Source organism: Marmota monax, unplaced genomic scaffold (genome assembly GCF_021218885.2).
Source record: "Marmota monax isolate L192 unplaced genomic scaffold, Marmota_monax_Labrador192_F-V1.1 WCK01_AAM20220418_F8-fsc00074, whole genome shotgun sequence".
NCBI lineage: Eukaryota > Metazoa > Chordata > Mammalia > Rodentia > Sciuridae > Marmota > Marmota monax.
Window position 1 is genome coordinate 5397361 of NW_026694232.1, and position 20042 is coordinate 5417402.

The 20042-nt window shown below is 37.2% G+C and overlaps 1 long non-coding RNA gene across 1 annotated transcript in view; it reads right to left on the reverse strand.

Annotated features, from left to right (window-relative positions):
- The window catches only part of LOC124108355 (uncharacterized), a 42472-nt gene extending 32622 nt beyond the window's left edge, over positions 1–9850 (reverse strand). The window contains exons 1-2 of the long non-coding RNA XR_006856662.2: positions 9743–9850; positions 7483–7620 (exon numbers count right to left, since the gene is read on the reverse strand). This is a non-coding gene — a long non-coding RNA (uncharacterized LOC124108355). The remainder of the gene's footprint in view (positions 1–7482; positions 7621–9742) is intronic.
- Between the last annotated feature and the right edge of the window lie 10192 nt (positions 9851–20042).

Below are 20042 nucleotides of genomic sequence, written 5' to 3' on the forward strand. Positions count from 1 at the left end.
CCCAGGTGCTCACCCACAGTCTCCTAGAAGAATCTCTGCTTCCACCCTGACCTTGCCAACAACTGATCCATTCCGTAAAGTGCTACCAGATGAGTCATCCTAGAACTAATTCCACCACCACTGAAACAACAACCAACCTGCATTATCCTAAGGTTTAATCTGACTTCCCTTTATCTTTCAATTGCCACCTCAGCAATAAAGGGAGGCCCAAACTCCTAAGCCTCCATAAACTGAAACAACCTAACTCTCTAATCTCCTTCTTTAACATTCCATTCTGACCAAGGATGGCCCATTCCCTCCTTCATTGGCATTGTTCATGTCACCTGTCTTCTCTGATAGGCCCTCAACATCTTCTGTGACTATCAATGGCTTACGTATGCTTCAACACTCACTTTCTGTAGTTCCAGTCATGCTTTCTGTATTTGTTAAGTGACATGAGCTGCTATGACAGAAAAACACCAAGATCTCAATGGTTTAATGAGACCCAAGTTTGTTTCTTGGTCTGGTAACATCCAAGTTGGGTGCTCCTGATAGTTAGACAGTATTCCTCCAAGCAGTGATTCAGGAACCCAAACATAAAGGTTTCTTCCATAGCTTCTGCCATCTTTAATCTTGGCTCCTGTGTCACTAATGCAAAAAGCAAAGTCTATGAGAATCACATAGAGGAGGATTTTATGGATGAGGCCCGAATATGGCTGCTAATATTCATTTGGCTAGAACTCATTTACATGTCCACATCTAAAATTGCAAGGGAGATTGGGAGACCCAGAATAAGAGAGAATGGTTTATCTTGTGTTTTTTGTTTTGTTTCTCTTTAAGTACCCAGTATTGAACTCAGGGGCACTCAACCATATCCCCAGCCCTATTTTTACTTAGAGACAGAGTCTCAGTGAGTTGCTTAGCACCTCGCTTTTTGCTGAGGCTGGCTTTGAACTTGCAATCTTCCTGTCTCAGCCTCCCAATCCACTGGGATTACAAGCATACACCACTGGGCCCAGCAAGAGAATGGGTTTGATAAACAGATTTCAGTATCTGCTGGGACTTCTTTCCTGACCAATTCTGCTCTATAATTTCTTCCTCCTCTGAAATCTTCTGGTACTTTTTAGTACCATATAGGCTGTGGTAAACTGTATTTTTATTTTTATTTTTTGATATATTTCCTCTTCACATCAACTAAATGTTAGGTCAGAATCTGTGCTAATTATGTCTTAGTATCTCCTACAATCAGAAACCTTACCAGCATACAAAAAGAGTTTGCTACATACTGGTAAGAGTAACAATAATGTCCACAAGAGATGCCAAGGTATGTCAAGTCACTTTCCCATACATGAAGTGGACCCAGACTGTTAAGAATCAGGAGTTCATGGTCCTCAGCTTTTCTTTCTCTTGTCTTATAGTGAGGCTTTTAGCTATGGCTCTTCACTGCCTCCATCACATTTGAGTCTTCTAATCAGTTATTATACCGACTCTCTCCATTCTGCTATGCAATCTATTTTTCATCTTAGCAATGGAATCTTTATACAAGAAAGGGAACCACAGAAAGGTAACAGCGGAAGTGTTCAGGCTGTGGCAGATGTGGGCACTTGTTCACTCGGTGGCTACCTGCCCCAGTGAGTCACTCATGAACTTCTGTTCTCCTTCCTCTGCTCTCCTTTCTTCTCAGTATTACTGTGTTGGATGATGAACACATCAGCAGATGAACTCATCTATTTCATCTTTTAATTTTGTCAGAAATGAAGCCTTACACTGTCCTAACAAAGAAAGTAAAAAGGGCAGAAGAGGAAATACGAGAGAAAAAGAATTTTGAAAGCTGTGGCAGATAACGAAGTTGGTGATTTTCACAGAAGATATAACAAACTTTTCAATAGCATCCTGTTTTGTTTTCCCATGATAATTCTCCATCCCAAATAGTTCACAAAACCTCTTCTGCATTGAACTCAGAAAGATGAAAACATTTATATAACTGTTTTAAGGTGTTTTCATAGGAAACCAATATGAGTAGTCGTAAGTGTTCATTCAAACAGACTTAAATAGAAGCACAAAGATCTCTTGCTAAAAGGATTCTAGAATGGTAAATCATATATTTTTAAACAAAAAATGGGAAATTTTACATATTAACCAGGATAAGAATTAGTTCAATTATTTCCAAGAACATTAAAATCTACAGGCTCAGTGAAAAGTTCCATGTGCCAAAATCAATATTATTGTGTATACAATGTTTACAGTGGCTTTAATTCAGAACTAATTTCTGTTCCCTAAGCCACCATTTTATTGTCACCTTTGATTAAAGTACCTTGAATTAAATGTTAACCAATATAATTTGAAACAAAGTAGAATACAGTTTCTTTAAGCCACACTGACCTCTAGAGACATAGAGGGATTACAAAGACACCAGAGTAAAACAAAAATCCACTTTTACAAAATCAGTGTAACTATAACAAAGAGATTTAATTTTTTGGCACAAAGATGGACTATTTGAGCTCTGTGCTATACTCCAGGCATGCTGCATTGTATGTTATTCAAATTTCTCTGCAATGATAAAAAGAAAGAGGCAAAGAGAAAGATTCTAGAGTGAAATAACATGACAACAATCAAAAAGGTTCAAATATATGTAATATAAAAGGCCCAGAAGTATGTGTCAGAGCTCTGAGTTCTGGTTCTGCTTCTTCTACATGATACCTGATAACCTACCAGCAAAACACTCCTTCCGCGAGACTACAATTAATTGAGGTTTTGACCCAAATTATCTGATACTCTATGCTAAGTACAAACCAAGAAATTGCACCAGTGTATTTTCTAATCTAAAACAACAACAACAACAAACTAACTAAATCAAATTTATCTTTTTTTTTTAAAAGTCCTCTATTATTGATGTAACCATTAGACTGGTCCATATAGCACATCACCGATAGAGATGATTACATGTGTTTCTTAGGGTTGCTATAACAAAATACCAAAAGTGGGTGATTGTAGCAACAGAAATATATTAATGTGCAGTCCTGGAGAGTAGAAGTCTAAAATCAAGGTATCAGCTTGCTCCCTGAGACCCCAGATAGGATCCTCTTTTGTCTCTGCCTGGTTCTGATTTTAATTTCATTCTGATCTCTTCCTCTGTGATCACATAGCGTCCAACCCTCACCCCCACATGTATTTCTCTTCACGTTACTCTCCCTTTTCTTACAAGGATGTCAATCATACTGGGTAAATATGACCTATTCTGAATTCAATTAATTATATGTGTAATTATTCTTTCTCCAAAGAGGGTCCTACTCTTGAGATATTGGGGGAAGTACTTGAGCCTATCTTTTCAGGCGGAGGACATCATTCATAACAGTGATTATGGGAAAAGTGCATTGTTAGAGTATGTACAGTCAAACCCAACAGCTTAAAGAGAGAAAACAATGACATTTGCTGAATTGACTGACAATAGCACAACTTTCATATAATGAATCACTTCTTAAACGATGATATCTCTGCTGAAGAACTGAGTGGCATGGAAATACATTCAGTGCCAAAATTTCAACCCTTAAGGTTGGTAAAGGTGGCTCAGACAAGACTCAGAGTCAGACACTGAAGGGAAGAGTGATCAAAATAGCTGTGCTTCTGTACAGCACAAATTCAAATTCAGAACCAGCACCTCTGAGAGTTTGTCCTGAGAAAGTTAATGACCATGAAGAAATCCTTGGAACTCAATCTAGTCAATCAGTCAATCTTTAAATATTAAGAAATGCTTATATTATATTTTCCTCTTAAATTTTGGTAGATGAGTGGGAAGTATGCAAGATAAACCTGAAAAATATCTTCTTGCCAGATAGCAGAGAAGTTACGGAAGACTACTGAGGCCACGTTGAGAGGACTTAGGAGCTAAGCACAGGGCTTATACCTTCAGAAGACAGGAAAGTCTGTACATCAATGAGAATAAGTGCAATGGACAAAAACACATCCAATTCATTTAAATCTCACGAGTTCTCGATCACACTTGTATAATTCAAGGCTCCCTGGAGAAACAGAAGCAATAGGATATATAAAGAAATATAGAAAGAGACTTATGAAGGCTCAAATAATTAAGGATTTAAGAAGTTTCATAATCTGCCATCTGCAGACTGGAGCCCCAGAAAAGCCAGTGCTGTAGTTCCAATCCAAATATTTAATCTGAGAACCAAGGAGAGCCCATGGTATAAGTTCCTGTCCAAAGACCCAGGAAGCAGGAATACCAATTACATGGGAAGGAGAAGATGACTGTTCCAGCTCAGAGTCAAATTCACACTTACGCCATCTTTTGGTTCTATTCATGCCCTCAGCAGATTGAATGATTCCACCAATATTGATGAGGGTGATCTTCTTACTCATTTTACTAATCAAAATGCTAACAACCCTCAAAGACACACCCATAGTTTTGCCATCTATGTTGTCACCCTTTAAGTCTATCAAGTTGACACGTATAATTAATTGTCACAATAATTAAGAGAAGGTGAGGAATTTGGTCCTCTTAGGAGATGATAAGAAACCAACTTGTTATTCTAAAAATTTTTAAATAAAAGAAAAAAGTCAGGTATTGGTCCTGCCTTGTTTTAGTTAGCTTTTTCATCACTGTGACCTGACAAAAACAACATAAGAAGAAAAAGTTTATTTAGGGCTCATGGTTTCAGAGGCCTTAGTCTGAAGATGGCTGACTCCATTTCTTGGAGACTGAGGTGAGGCAGAGGATCATGGCAGAAGTGGGTAGCAGAGGGAAGCAGCTCAGGACAGGATAACCAAAAAGTAGAGAAAGGTCTTGTTCCCCAAATAGAAAGTATAAATCCCAAAGGTATGCTCCCACTGACCAACACTCTCAGTCACCTGCACACAGTTAATCCATTCAAGTGGATTAATGCACTGATTAGATTAAGACTCCCATAACCCAATCATTTCATCTCTGAACCTTCTTGTATTGTCTCACAAATGAGCTTCTGGGGGACACCTCATAGCTAAACCATAATATCTGAGATAGCAGTATCACAAATTCAAAGGCAACCTCAGCAATTTAGCAAGAAAGGGTCTCAAAGTAAAAAAATTAAAAGGCTGGGAATATAGTTCAGTGGTAAAGTGCCCCTGGGTTCAATCCCCAGTACCAAAAAAAAAAAAAAAATTTGATACAGAGGGGAACCCAATGAATTACTTAATGTGTATCAATCAATTAGAGGTGAAAACCTTCTAGCATCCTGTTCGCGGTATTTGAGTATTATATTTATGACATTCATGACACAAAATCTGTGGGACATTTGTGGAAATTTTAATATTATCTCAACATATTTTATGATATTAAGAAATTGCTGTTAGATTGTTAGCAATGATCATGGCATTAAATTTTTTTAAGAGTCCTTATCTTTTAGCAGTACATACTGAAGCACTTCCAAATGAAATGATATGATGTCTGGGATTTGCTTCAAAATGATAAGGAGTCAGAGAGAGGGAGTACTTAGGACAGAACTTGCCATAGGCTGATAATGGGTAGGTCGATGAAAGTTTGTTGAAGAATTCTTTCCACTTCCACAGATGTTTAAATTCTTCTATAATGAAGAAAAGTAGTCGTAAAATTTTCATAGACTGAGAATTTGATTTTTTTTTAGTAGAAATTGATGAAACATGTTTGTGTCATAACTAGCTGGGTAATCCTGAGCAAGGCATATAAGGGTAATAGTTCCTTCTCATAAAATTAAAAGAGTGAATTAGATTATCTCATATTTTATTAAATTAATTCCACTACCAAACCATCAATGTTCTGAGGGCAAGCTCTGTTGTTATTTGCCTTTGTCTCCTGCAAGATAGTCTAGCGCCTTGCAGCATACACGCAGCCCGTCCATGCTGAGTTGGGTTGAATTCCCTGCTAATATACTACCTTATCCGCATAAGGTAATCACTTAAGCCACTTAAGTTGAGGGTCCTTGGGAATTCTCTTTTCAGGTGTGACTTCTAATCTTGTAAAGGACATATTTTTACCCAGGAGCCTTTTGGCATCCCTCAAATGTCATCATAAAAGAAGTCGTTTACTCAACCTGCTTATAAAATCTGTCCTGTTCAGATAATATGCTGTTATCTAACAAGGTCTGGAAATGAGTTTTCTATTCTAGTTAATGGAGAATCTTAGCACATATTAAAGATAAATAGATATTTTCCAAATTAGAATTTGATTTTTTAAATCTACACTGAAATAAAGCCAGGGAGTCCAGCTGTGGGCAGATCCAACAAAGGAAGGCCCAGCAAGCCAGGCTTAGTCCCCTGGTGGCTACAAGCCATATGAGCAGCAAACAGCTCTGCTTGTTCTGCTTGATACAGTGGCTTTGAATGTCATTCCATTTTTTAAAGATTTCCCAAATTAACTAATTTTTTTTTCAGTTTTAAAACTATTTGTTTAAAAGGAAGTTAGTAATCTCACAGTACCTCAGGGCATCATTACTATAAATTTTTCTACCCTATAACTGCACAGAAGTACCAGGTAACAGCAATTGAGTAACTAGCATGTTAGGGAACCAAACATTTGTTAAAAAATACTTGGCATACAAAGTGATTCCTTTTTGGCAATTAAAAAGCCTCCTTTTTTTTTTTTTTTTTTTTTTGCCTTCCTTCATAGATGTCACTATTTATCCTAGGTCATTTCTGTCACTCTCCTGTCTTCTAATTAACAGCAGTGTATAAATAATGACCGTAGTACCTTGTTTCACAGAACCTGGAAAGGTCGCTGTCACACTCTGGACTCTGAAAAAAATACCACAGGGAAAAATCCTCAGAGCAGAGATGTCTCTGAGTATTCAAAAGAGTTTTCCTTTTTATGCCAGGAAATGTCCCCCAAACACTATAGAAACTCAAGATAAAACACATTTCTTGAACACCCCTCCTCACTATTTGCAACCTCTGTGGAATCCAATTTAGTAATTCAGCGTTTTGATTGCTTTTTCTGGTTTTGACTATGCCTCATTGATAAAGAAACAGAAACAAAAAAGATCTATAATATTGAAGGGTATTTCTTTTTATTTTATGGTATTCAATAGGTCCTCACACTCTAACTGCAAACCTTAAGATTTTTTTTTAATGTGCATACACACTAAAGTATTTTTTATGTATGAAAAGAGGTCCCATAGAAGAAAATGTCAGTGCATCAAAGCAGAAAACGAAAAAGCAGTCTAAAGGTGGGAAGAAATGACAGTAAAATATGGAAGGAGGCAGAGCAGTTCTAAAAAATCCGCTCAGCTGCATCTTAATTACCAAGATTCCAAAATAATCCACACACTTATCTCCTATGAGGTTTCATCCCTGCTCCCCTTTATTTTAACTGGATTGAATATTTTTGTCAGAACATAAGTATCATTCTCATCTAAACCATTCTTTAAGCCACATACCCTATTAAAGATTTGATATTCTGCTTTAGCCACATTTAAATAAATGCCAGAACTATTTAATATAATATAAATATTTCAGATAAAAATATCAGTAAATAATCCTTACCCAGCCAGATTGAGAATGTCACTGAGCCATTCTGTGCATGTGTCAAACACCTTGATAGAGCGATAATGGTCTAATTATCAGAACGCAGGTTAAATGGCTGGACCACCTGTTTCACATCAACATTAATATTCTGATCAGCTGTTGAAAGAGACAAGAACTGTCACTATTATCCTATACCAACTTGAGCTTTTAGAATAATAGACCTTGTGTCAATTATCATCTATTTCCACACAGTATTTTTTCTTTCCATATTTTTATTGGTGCATTATTGTTGTACACAATGTGAGATTTCTTGTCACATATTCATACATACACATAATATAACAATATAATTTGGCCAATATTCCTCCCCAGAACATACTCCCTCCACTACCCCTACCCTCTTTCCTCTGCTGATATCCCTTTGAACTTCGTGAGATTCCCTCCCCCACATCACAACTTTCTTTTCCTTTTTCCTCTCTAATTTCTACATACAAGAGAAAACATAAGACCTTGACCTTCTGAGTTTGGGTTATTTTGCTTAACATAATATTCTCCAGTTTCATCCAATTTCCTGCAAATGACATAATTTAATTTTTCTTTAAGGTAGAATAAAACTTCATTGTGTAGATATACCACATTTTCTTTATCCATTCATCCATGGATGGACACCTAGGCTGTTTCTGTAGTTTGGCTATTGTGAGTTGTAATTCTATAAACATGGGTATTGCTATTTTATATAATGACTTTAATTATTTAGTATAAATTCTGAGGAGTGGTATAGCATAGGCATGTGGTGGTTTCATGCCTAGTCTTTTCAGGATATTTCATACAGAATTAATAGTCACTGGTTTTAGCAACCTGAAGTCTGAATCTAAACATAAGTACTGAAATAACATATTAGCTCCCAGCAATAAAATATTCGGTTCTGCATTTTTTTAATTAGCTCTTTGCATATTTTCTTGGATTCCTTGATACACATGTCATAGCAGTAACTACCCTGTACTGGAATCCATTGGCAGTCAGCATTTCACCACCGAGTGCTCAACATGAACAAAGCCCTGGGTCTCAACAATGATCAGGAGAAAGACCATCTTAGCCATCACATTGCTGAAGGTGTAGTAAGCCCTAGGTCTTAGTCTCAGATCTACCACAAAACTTGAAGTTAGTTACATGAACTTGGGCAAATCTCTTAATCTCAGTCTCTTTTTTTCTCCTCTGCAAAATATGAAGTTGGACTAGATCCTCTCTAGTACTAAAATATTATGGATATTTATACTGCTGTCACTGCTGGGTTTTGCATCAAAGGAAGCAAATGAAAGTATTCATTATCCAAACATCTAAAGTTTACTGACTTGCACCTCACTATGAACACACAGGCCAACTAGGTCCAGTTTTAATCTTCAAAATTTCACCTGAGATAAGATCTTGAGTCCTTGAGAAGCTATAAGGAAAGACATTACACTTAATTGAGAAGCTGCAATAGAGGAAACTAATAGAGATCATCGCAAAAGGCTCATTCATATCTTCAGCTGTGAACCTGAGCACACAATGTTCCTTCACCCATACAGATAGGTCAAGTGCATTTAAACTTTCAGAAGAAACATATAGATTGACTTCTTTTATGCCTCTTTGATGTTTTAACTATTACTTATACTTATCCAGCATTATGTAACTACCAGGACTGAGAATTCAGAATCAGGAGCTGTGAGCTGAAGTCAAGTTTCTGGATTCACTCAAAATCACAGAGCTCCAAATCTGGAGGAAATTCAAGTCTACCACTCTCATTTTAAAAGTCAGGTACATACTCATTTATATACGCTTAACATGCACACATATGCATAACCAAAGGAATTAATTGATTCATATCTCAAAGCCAGCAAGAACAGCGAGGACTCCTAGCTCTGAACCCAGTTGTCCTTCCACTCCAGATCATGATGCCCTTGCCATATTCAGATGACAAGATCATCTCCAAAACTCTTTCTTGTCTAAATTCCCAAGCTCTTTGGAAATGAAAGAGTCCAGATGGCTCACTATCCTACTAGAAACAACTAAGTCTTCAATTTTCTGAGTGAACTTGAGAAGAGCTCTCTATCCATTAGAGTTCTCAATTGCAAGAAACATAAATACCTTGACCAATTTCAAAAGGAAAAAGTATTTTTTAAAGGATTTCTGGGTACCTTCCAGAACCACAAAATATGGAGATAGAGGCTTGGAGAAGAAACAAAAATAAAGGAATCTAAGCAGCAGCTAAGACCAAAACAGAAATTAGGTCACAGACCAGATCGGTGGGCTCCCCACTGCTGCACCATTGCACTCTGGACTGTGGGCACCAGCTGCAAGGCAGGTTAAGGAACACTCATCTGGCCTTTTCAGTGTCATCCATGGAAGCAGGCTCTGCTGGAGACTTCCCAAAATAAGCAAAAGAATTCAGATCCAGGGAAACTAGCAGCCAGTCAAAAAAAGAGAGCTAGTATGGTGATTCATGCCTGAAAAGACAGCTACTCAGGAGGCAGAGGCAGGAGGATAGCAAGTTGGAGACCAGTCTCAGCAAGGAGAGCCTGTCTTAAAATTGAAAGGGCTGGGGGTGTAGCTCATTAGTAGAGCACCCCTGAATTTGATCCCCAATACCAAAAAAAGAGAGAGAGAGAGAAAGACATAAAAGTATGGATGGGTGGGTGGGTGGATGGATGGATAGATAGATATTCTTGTCTAAAATAAGTAATACATTTCAGAAATTGAAGACATACATGCATGTCTACAGAAATTAAGCCCCCTTTAAAATTGACTGAAAATGATTACTGTACAGTATCCTAACATCAAAAAAATTATCAATAACATTGTAAAAACCCAGTTTAACATGATATGTATAACATACCTAGGAAGATGCACATAAAAATGTTGATGTCATTATATTGGAATGGTGGGAAATGAGTAATTTTTAAAAATGTATCCTCAGCTACAACTTCTAAATGTTCCTGTAATTTATAGTATTTTACCTGGAATAATTCTCAACTCAAATAATAATGTGATGAGGAACTTTCTAGTTGTACTGGTAAATTTCTATGATACCGGAAATTTTAACAACTTATAATGCCTTCTAAGTACATATTTATCATATTTACCAAAAAAGGGCTTCTAAGTGCTAATTTATTTGTGCAAGTTGTTTTATAAAAGTAAAGATTTTGATTTTCACATATAATGTCCTTAAAATTCAATCTTTTAAATTATTTTTTAAAAGGAAGCTGCCAGTTCTGACTAGGAGGGAGTTTAGTGTCTCAAAACACCTTGTATTTTCCTCTTTACCAACCTACGTATTTCCCTTCCTGTGGGCTTTATTGCTATCAGCTGCAGTTGCCTATAGCTTCCGACTGCTTTCACTCCTGCAGGGTTAATTTATACTACTTGGATGTCTTGGCACTCTTTCCTTCGTTTTCCCCTCCCAAAATACCCAAGCCTTATAACCCTTAATTTTACTACTTGATTCTATGCCCAGTCACTATTTATAAGTAGAGATAATCTCACATTCAGACAGATGGTCTGATGCACAATTCTGAGGTCTGTGATTCCATTAGTTTAATCACGTTATGACCTTAAGGCACAAACATGTTGAGGGCCCATATATAAACAAATAAACTGAACAAAAGGAAACATGTACACAGATATGGATCCTAGCTATTAAATCTACCTGCCACACTTTAAAGAAGAGGGAACCCAAAGTACAGTTAAAATCGCCTTTGTCATCTTTGATCCTGGGGTAAATCTTCCCCTCTGGGCAGATTAGGCTCCTAACATCCTGCAAGCAGCCCAGGCTCATTCCCTACCGTGTCTTAAACCTGAAGCATCTTCTTTGAATCTCTCCCCAGACTAAACCCACAAATACCTCAGGAAACACATTGCCACTTTCCTGAGGGATATACAGAAGTGTGACTAATAATGGAAAAGAGAGATACAAACCTCAAAGACAAAACATAAATGATAGTCATAGGTATGGCTGCTAGCAAGTACCAGACTACTTCTCAAAGCAATCATATGAGCATGGCTGTGTATACCTGCTGTTACAGACACCACAGTCATCAAGGTAAATATAACACAGTTCATGCTCTTACAGAATTTTTAGTCTAATGAGAGCAAATATGCACAAAAACTATTCAACATAGAGCTAAGTGCAGAGATAAAGGGAAATTTTTCCTAGAGAACAAGAATTTGGGGCTGGGGTTGTGGCTCACTAGTAGAGCTCTTGCCTAACATGTGCGAGGCCCTGGGTTCGATCCTCAGCACCACATAAAAATAAATAAGTGAAATAAAGGTATTTTGTCCAACTACAACTAAAAAAAAAATATAAAAAAAGAGTTTAGTTTTCATGAAAGATTTTTTCAAGAAGTACATTTTACAGATAAGAAAACTAGAATTCGGAGGTTAAATCTTTATAATCACTAACTAGTAAGTGATGGAGCCTGAAATCAGACATGAGGTACTCTGAAGCCAACATTCCTACCCTCTTTCCATTTGGGAAAATTAACCTATTCATCTGCATATTCCCAGCACGAAGTGGGTTATTTCCCTAGGGCCACCATAACAAATAGCCAAAAACTTGACCGATTATAACAATGGACATTAATTCTCTCTCAGCTCTAGAGATCAGAATTTGAAATCTGCTCCAGGCCTCTCTCCTGGAGGCTGGCAGGCATCACAAATCCTGTGCTCCTTGGCTGGTAGATGAGTCATTCCAATCTCTTCTTCCATCTTCACGGGGTCTTCCTCTCCATGTTTCTCCTCTGTGTGTCTGAAATCTCTCTCTCCTTTCTCTTATAAAAACAGCAGTCACTGGTTTGGGGATGAATACACCTGTAAAGACCCCTTTTCCAAGTGAGATCACATTCACAGGTACCAAGAGTTATGACAGACTTCTCTCCTTTGGGGGGAGGGAGATACCATTCAACCCACTACACCAAGCACATTGTTTACCAGCCTATTCCAGCTTTTATTTTCCATTGAACCTTCTTGCCTGAAGGCCTCATGTTGAGCCAAGGATTTATGGATAACGCTGAGAATGTGTACAGCCTCAGGAACGCAGGCAGACTCCCAGACCACCAGGGATAAGAGAGAGCCTACCAAGACCCACTGTGGCTATCTCATTCCATTTTTTTTTTCACTATTAAATTAATTGCTAGTCTGCTGGTTTCTTACCTATCAAATCCAGAATCACGACATCAGGCTAACTTCAGCATCAGCCTTCCCTATTTATTTACCAACTTTTCTGACAGTTTCAAGCATGGAGTTTTCTGCTCCCCTCTCCAAATCAAGTCAGCTCCCTCCAGCTAAACCCCCTCTTTACTTTTATGGCTTACCCCACTCTGGCCAAACTATCACATAACGGAAGGAAAGGTGGAATGGAATGGAAGCTAAGGGGAGGTGGAAAGAAAGCAGCTCAGGTTAATATTGCATAGACTATCACTGTTTGTACCCAAAATTCAGTAGTTCTGAAATAAACAATTATCCATTTGTTGTATGCCCTGGTCAATTTCCAGATATCTTGAGTGAGGTTTGTTTTGTTTTTTTTTTTTTAATCACATTGTCCAGTTTTATCATTGCTTTATTGGGAAAAGAATTGGCTATGCTCTCTACTCTGACAAACCAAAAGTCCCTCTTCCCAATTTCTAAAATATTAACTCAAAAGGGCCATTTCCATATTGCAACTGGCAACTGTATTCTCTGAAAGGAGAAGGTCAGGGGAACCTTTCTTTTTGTACCAGGGATGCTTTTACTACTGAGCCACATCCTCTGCATTTTTTTTTTAATATTTATTTAGAGACAGGGTCTCACTGAGTTACTTAGGGCCTCACTAAGTTGCTGAGGCTAACTTTGAAATTGCAATCCTCTTACCTCAGTCTCCTGAGCCACTGGGATTGTAGGCATACACCACCGCGCCCTGTTAGGGGAGCCTCTTGAAATGTTCATTCTGCACAGTTGGGATGGGACTGGACGTACCAGGGCATACAACAATTGAGTTCCCTCTTCTGTTCAAGCATATTTGTTGCCTACACTTTCTCAATATCTCAGTAATAAAAAAATAGAATTGCCTCAACCTATATTTTCTTACAGAACAAAGGAAGAGTTCAAAAATCTACATAAAATAACCCATCCATCAAGATGCAAATTGCTACAGCAATTGCAGATGATTTTGTACACACAGAGAAAAATACTCACCTATTATTATTGTCCACAGACCATATTGATGCACTTTAAATATTTATGAAGGGTTTTTTTTTGCTTCAAAAATCTATAAACCTGTTATTATGAAAAGTTTCCATAGTTTTTCTTTCTCTAAGTCAAATAGTCGATAACCACTCTATTTATAGTACAGTCCAACTAGAATATACCCAAATACGTAATCTTTCATTATTGACTTTGGGGCTATTGAGGTACAAAGCAATCATTTTTTCACATATACTTTTACATGCATATGCCTATAAACACAACTACAAGCTATCCCTTCTTACAGAGGCTATAAATGGCAATGACTGGCTGAAAAAATACGTTGTATTTAGCACTTCTAGTTCCTTTTAAAGTATTGAGCTAACAATTTCAAAATCCATATGTTTCATATAAAAGTATGGGTACCTGACTTTTCATCAGAAAAAAAATCTAGTGAAAATAATAATGACTGTCCTTTTTAGACAAGATCATGCAATCTCCAATATGTTGCAATCCCCACCTGCCCCTATTGTCTTACTGATATTGACTAGAAATGCCAGCTACCATCAATCATTGCACATGAATTAGTTTTCTTTGATTCAGAGAAAAATATATAATCAAATGTTTAGAGAACTGTTTTTCTGTTTAAAAAAGTCTATTAAAAATGGGGAAAAAAATAGAAACTAACAGTGTTATCTGATTATCCTTTTACTCAGTCCTCTTTACTCATTGCTGCCTTTCTGGGCCCTGTGGGAGCTCAGAAAATAGTACCCCCAAGTATGGCAGTTTGACATGCTGAGTACTTTGAACTAAAAAAGCTGCAGAAGCAAGGTATCTCTGACCTTCTCCCATTCCTCTGTTTGTCTCCCCTTTGTCCCTATCAAGGCACAGGGAGCAGGTGTCTCTGTAGACTCAAGAAAGTCCTTCCAGAAGAAAAGCAATTATCATGAGCCCATCCTCTTACTCTCACCAAACAGGAAAAGTAATTCAAAGGAAAGAAAACCAGAGTGGATGCCACATCCCAAGCCCAGAGGAATTTTGTCTCAGGCTGTCTTCTATCCTGGGGCTCACATATGTCCCCCAAAATCATTTACTCACTCTAAATTGCTTACTTCCTCCACTCTCCTATCTTCTTTGAAGAAGGTACCTGAATGTCTAAAGCTGATTAATCATTGAGTTCTCCCTTCCTGTGACTCCCTGTGCATGTCAGAACCTGGATGTTTCTTCTTGTTAACCTATTGTCAGTTTATTTCAGCAGACTCAGTTATCAAATCTTTAGAGGAAGAGGGGAAGTTATTTTCACCATTCTCACCCTATTGGAATTTGACTTTACTTCTATTTGTGTCCCTAGATTAGAACCAAATAATATCTTGAAATAAAAATAATACACGATTGTGGGGTTCTTGCTAATCCAGAAGTTGGACAAAGAGCCCTTGTTTATATAGTATAATGGTTAAGTCCCCAGAGCCTTCCACGGCCAGATTTCTTAAATTCAAATCCTGGGTTTGCCACCCAAAGATTTTATGATCTTGGGCAAATTAGTTAATGCATCTAAAATTCAATTATTCTGTCTATAAAATAGGATAATAATCGCATTCATTTCATTATAGGGTCATTTGAGGGTAAATTTAAATGCTCAGAATAGCATCAGTGTGGTATAATAAAAAATACTTTTGCTGTTTTTCTCTGGTTCCTGTCACAGAGATCCTAACTTCTTGGGACTTTTTGAGTGATAGAAATGTCTTTTGTTATTCATAATGAGCCCCCTCTTTCAATAATACTTGAGTTTATGCTAATAAGGTGACTTACAGTGGGACCCTGGTTAGCTTCAGCCTGGGGCTACTCACCAGAAAGAGCAAGTGATTAGATTAGAAGCTTGAAACCCTCAGTCCTACCCACCAACCTACAGGAAGTGGGAGTTGGGGATTGGCTGATGATTAAGCTCTATAAAAACTTTTGAACTCAAGATTTGATGAGCCTCCGAGTTGCAGAACATGTGGGGGTGCCCAGAAGGTGGAGTGCCTCTCCCTCCCATACCTTGCCCCATGCACTGGCTATTTCTGAGTTGTATCCTTTATAAAAAGTTGGTAAATGTTAAGTGAATGTTTCACTCACGTCTGTGAGCCATTCTAGAAAATTATTGAACCTGAGGAAGGGGTCAGGGGAAGACTGATTTATAACTAATTAGTCAGAGGTATGGGAGGCCTAGACTTGAAATTGGCATCTTAAGTGGGAGCAGTATTTTTCCTAACAATTCATTGGTTCACCCTCACCCCTGGTAGTGAAGGGGTGGGGAGCAAGATCTTTTTCCCTCTCATGTGATGAGACCAAAAACAAAATGAAGCTGAACACCAACAGCACAAGTTTATTCAGTGGCCAAGAACAAAGAAGGGACACCTGGCTCACAAATTAACTTCTCAACCTAACTTCCTTCCCAGAGTCCCCCAAATCCTTGCTTAGGTGGTAAAAGATTTACAGCAGAGTGGATATGCAATGAAGGCAAGGAAATAGTTGAGTTTATGCTGATGAGGTGACTTAGAGTGGGAACCTGGTTAACTTCAGCCTGGGGCCACTCACCAGAAAGAGCAAGTGATTAGAAAATTAGAAGCTTGAAAACTTCAGCCCTATACACCATCCTCCAGGAAATGAGGGGGTGGAGATTGATTGATGATTTTAAAAAATATACTTAATGCAAAGGAATGTATTAACATCATTTATAATTTTACAAAAACATAAATAGGCAGCTTAGATTCCAACATATACTTTTCATAAATGCACTAAAGAGGAAATACCTGGGCATAAATGCCATTGAACAAAGTACAGTGGGGCTTAGCTAACTTCCCTGGAAGCACCTAAATTTGCCTAACAGGAGAGAAAAATCCTTTACACTTCAGCCCTATGTAGAACATGGAATCTGCACCTACAGAATGAGCCTGTCTTTAGCCATTTTGATTCCCAAAGGCTCTATCTACTCCAGGGTAAATAATAATATCCTCTGGAGGGCTGGGGTTGTGGCTCAGCAGTAGAGCACTCACCTAGCATGTGTGAGGCCCTTGATTCCATCCTCAGCACCACATAAAAATAAAATAAAGATATTTTAAAAATAAATAAATGAAAATAATATCCTCGGGAGACTCCCAGGGCAAAGCAAGACACTATCTTGACACTATACTGACATAAATTAAGTCAAACTGGCTACTTCAAAATATGAAAGCTTTTTGGTTTTAATTACCAAGTATGTATACTACAGACATTCATCATCTTTACCCTACTGCTGTGGTTCCATGAATAAGAGTAAGTTTCAAGAATGAGACATCTCATATGAAACTGGAATTCAAGATGAAACCAGATCCTCCACTTCTGCCCATGGGTAGAGTCTGTGTAAGTTGCAGGACTCTGCAGCTAAGAAAGCCCATTTTAGTGTTAGCAGCTGATCACAGCAGGGTTGCCTGCCAGTGTTAGCTCTGGGGGTTACAGCTGGCAAAGCCAGATTCTTCACTATGGAGCAGTGTGTTGCAATTTTAATGCTGCCTGCCAGTGACCTTCCAGGTTCTTGTCTCATGAATTCAAAGAATGAAATCCACAGATGAGAAAGAGTGAGCATAAAAGAGCAGTATTTAAGTGAGAAGAAAAGAGACAGAGTGCCCAGAAGATGAAAGGGGAACCAACAGGATTTGCCACTTAAGTGTACTAGTCTAGGGTTTTATATAGCTACTGGGTAGGGACATTGATGCTGATCATGTCTTGAAAAGTACCAAGGCTATTTCTCTAAATCTATGTTAAACAGGTACTGAAAACTGCTACCATCAACCTTCCCTCGCACCCCCGGCATCCATACCACCACCACAAGACAAAGGAGTTGGTGGGAATGTTTGGAATGTTTCTACAGGTTAACTTTATGGAGCCATCTTTACCAAGATAGAAGCATTAATAAAAAGCCTTCTGACAAAGAAGAGTCCAGGATCAAATTGCTTCTCAGCCGAATTTTACCAGATCTTTAAAGAACAACTAATGTCAAAGTTTCCCAAATTATTTCAGGAAATAGAATGGAGTGGAACACTTTCAAATCCATTCTATGAAACCACATCAACCTGATACCAAAACCAGATAAAGAGACATCTAGGAAAGGAAACTACAGACCAACATCCCTGATAAACTTAGATGCAAAAATTCTTTTTTTTATATATTTAACATGCTTTATTGAATCTTTGTTTCTTAGCAGCAATTTATTTAATTCTTTATAGGTTGCATTTACATAAATCTGTACTAGTAAATTCTTTCCAAATCCAGTAAAATGATAGCTTAATCACTGGTAATTTTAAAATGTTTTAGCATTAGGTTCACAATATATCTTATACATTTTTTTATTTGTTCTTTTTAGATATACGTGTCAGTAGAATGTATATATAGTATACATACATGGAATATAACTTCCCATTCTTGTGGTTGTACCTGGTATGGAGTTACACTGGTTGTATATTCATATATGATCATAGGAAAGTTATGTCCTATTCATTCTACTTTCTTCTTTATTTCCATCCCTCCTCCCTTCCCTTCATTCCCCTTTGTCTAATCCAATGAACTTCTGTTCTTCCCTCCCTTATTGTGTGTTAGCATCTGCATATCAAAGAGAATATTTGGCCTTTTGTTTTGGGGACTAGCTTATTTCACTTAGCATGACAGGCTCCAGTTCCATTCATTAACTGGCAAATGCCATAATTTAATTTTTCTGTATAAATGAGTAATATTCCATTGTGTATATATATACAATATTTTCTTTCTTCCATATGAAAAAATCTTAATAAAATATGAGAAATTCATATTCAACAACATATTAAGAAGACTATTCATCATGACCAAGTTGTTTTCATTAAATAAATGGTAATTAACCACATGAATACAATTAAGGACAAAAGTCACAGTCTTCTTAATATATGGAGAGAAAGCCTTCAACAAAATTCAGCATTCATATATGATAAAAACACTGAAGAAACCAGGGATAAAAGGAACTTACCTAACATCATAAAGACTATATATGAAAAAAAAAAAAGCAAACCTCATCATGAATGGGGAAAAACGGAAAGTATTTCCTTTAAACTTCAGAACAAGACAAAGATGTCCACTCTCACCATTCCTTTTCAATATAGTACCAGAAATTCTAGCCAGAGAAACTAAGCAAGAAAAAGAAATAAAATGGATAAAAATAAGAAAGGAATAAGTCAAATTATCACTGCTTGCAGATGACATGAGTTTATATTTAGAAGATCCAAAAAGCTCCAACCAGAAGGCTTCTAGACCTAATAAATTCAGTAATGAGGCAGGTTACATAATCAACATAAAACAATCAATAGAATCAATAGCTTTCCTATGTACCAAAAATGAATCTTCAGAGAAAAAAAAATTCAGGAAAATAATCCCATGCACAATAACCTCAATAAAATAAGATAATACAGAGACAAACCCACACAGATACAGTCATTTGAGATTTGACAAAGTTGCTAAAAACATATGTTGCATAAAAGATAGGCTTTTTAACAAATAGTGCTTGGAAAACTGGTTATTCATATATAGATGAACAAGGCTATATCCCTATCTCTGACCCTGTACAAAAGTCATTTCAAAATGGGGTATAGACCTAGAAATTAGATCAGAAACTAAACAACTCAGAAAACACAGGGATCAGGATTCCAACATACATGAATAAACAATGACTTTCAATAAGATTCCTGAAGTTTAGGAAATATTACCAAGAATTAATATTCAGGATGGCAACAAATTAAAAGCCTTCTGCACAGTAAAAGAAACAATTAAAAATGTGAAGAGGGGGCTGGGATTGTGGCTCAGCGGTAGAGCGCTCACCTAGCACAGGTGGGACCCGGGTTCGATCCTCAACACCACATAAAAATAAAGGCATTGTGTTGTGTCCATCTACACCTAAAAAATAAATATTTTTTTAAAAAATGTGAAGAATAACCTACCAAATGGGAAAAAAAATTTTTGCTATCTACTCTTCTGACAGAAGATTAATATCCAGAATATATAAAGAACTCAAACAACTTAGGACCAAAAATACAAAAAAAAAAAAAAACAATCAACAAATGGGCAAATGAACTAAACAGTAATTTCTCAAAAGAAAAAATGAAAATGGCCAACAAATATATGAAAAAGTATTCAGCATCATTAGCCATTAGGGAGATACAAATCAAAATTACACTGATTTTTTTTTATTCTTACTCCAGTTAGAATGGCAGCCATCAAGAATACAAACAAGAATAAATTCTGGAGAGGATGTAGGAGAAAAGAAACACTTTTACACTGTTGGTGGGATTGTAAATTAGCACAACCACTATAGAAATCAGTAAGGAGATTCCTCAAAAGACTAG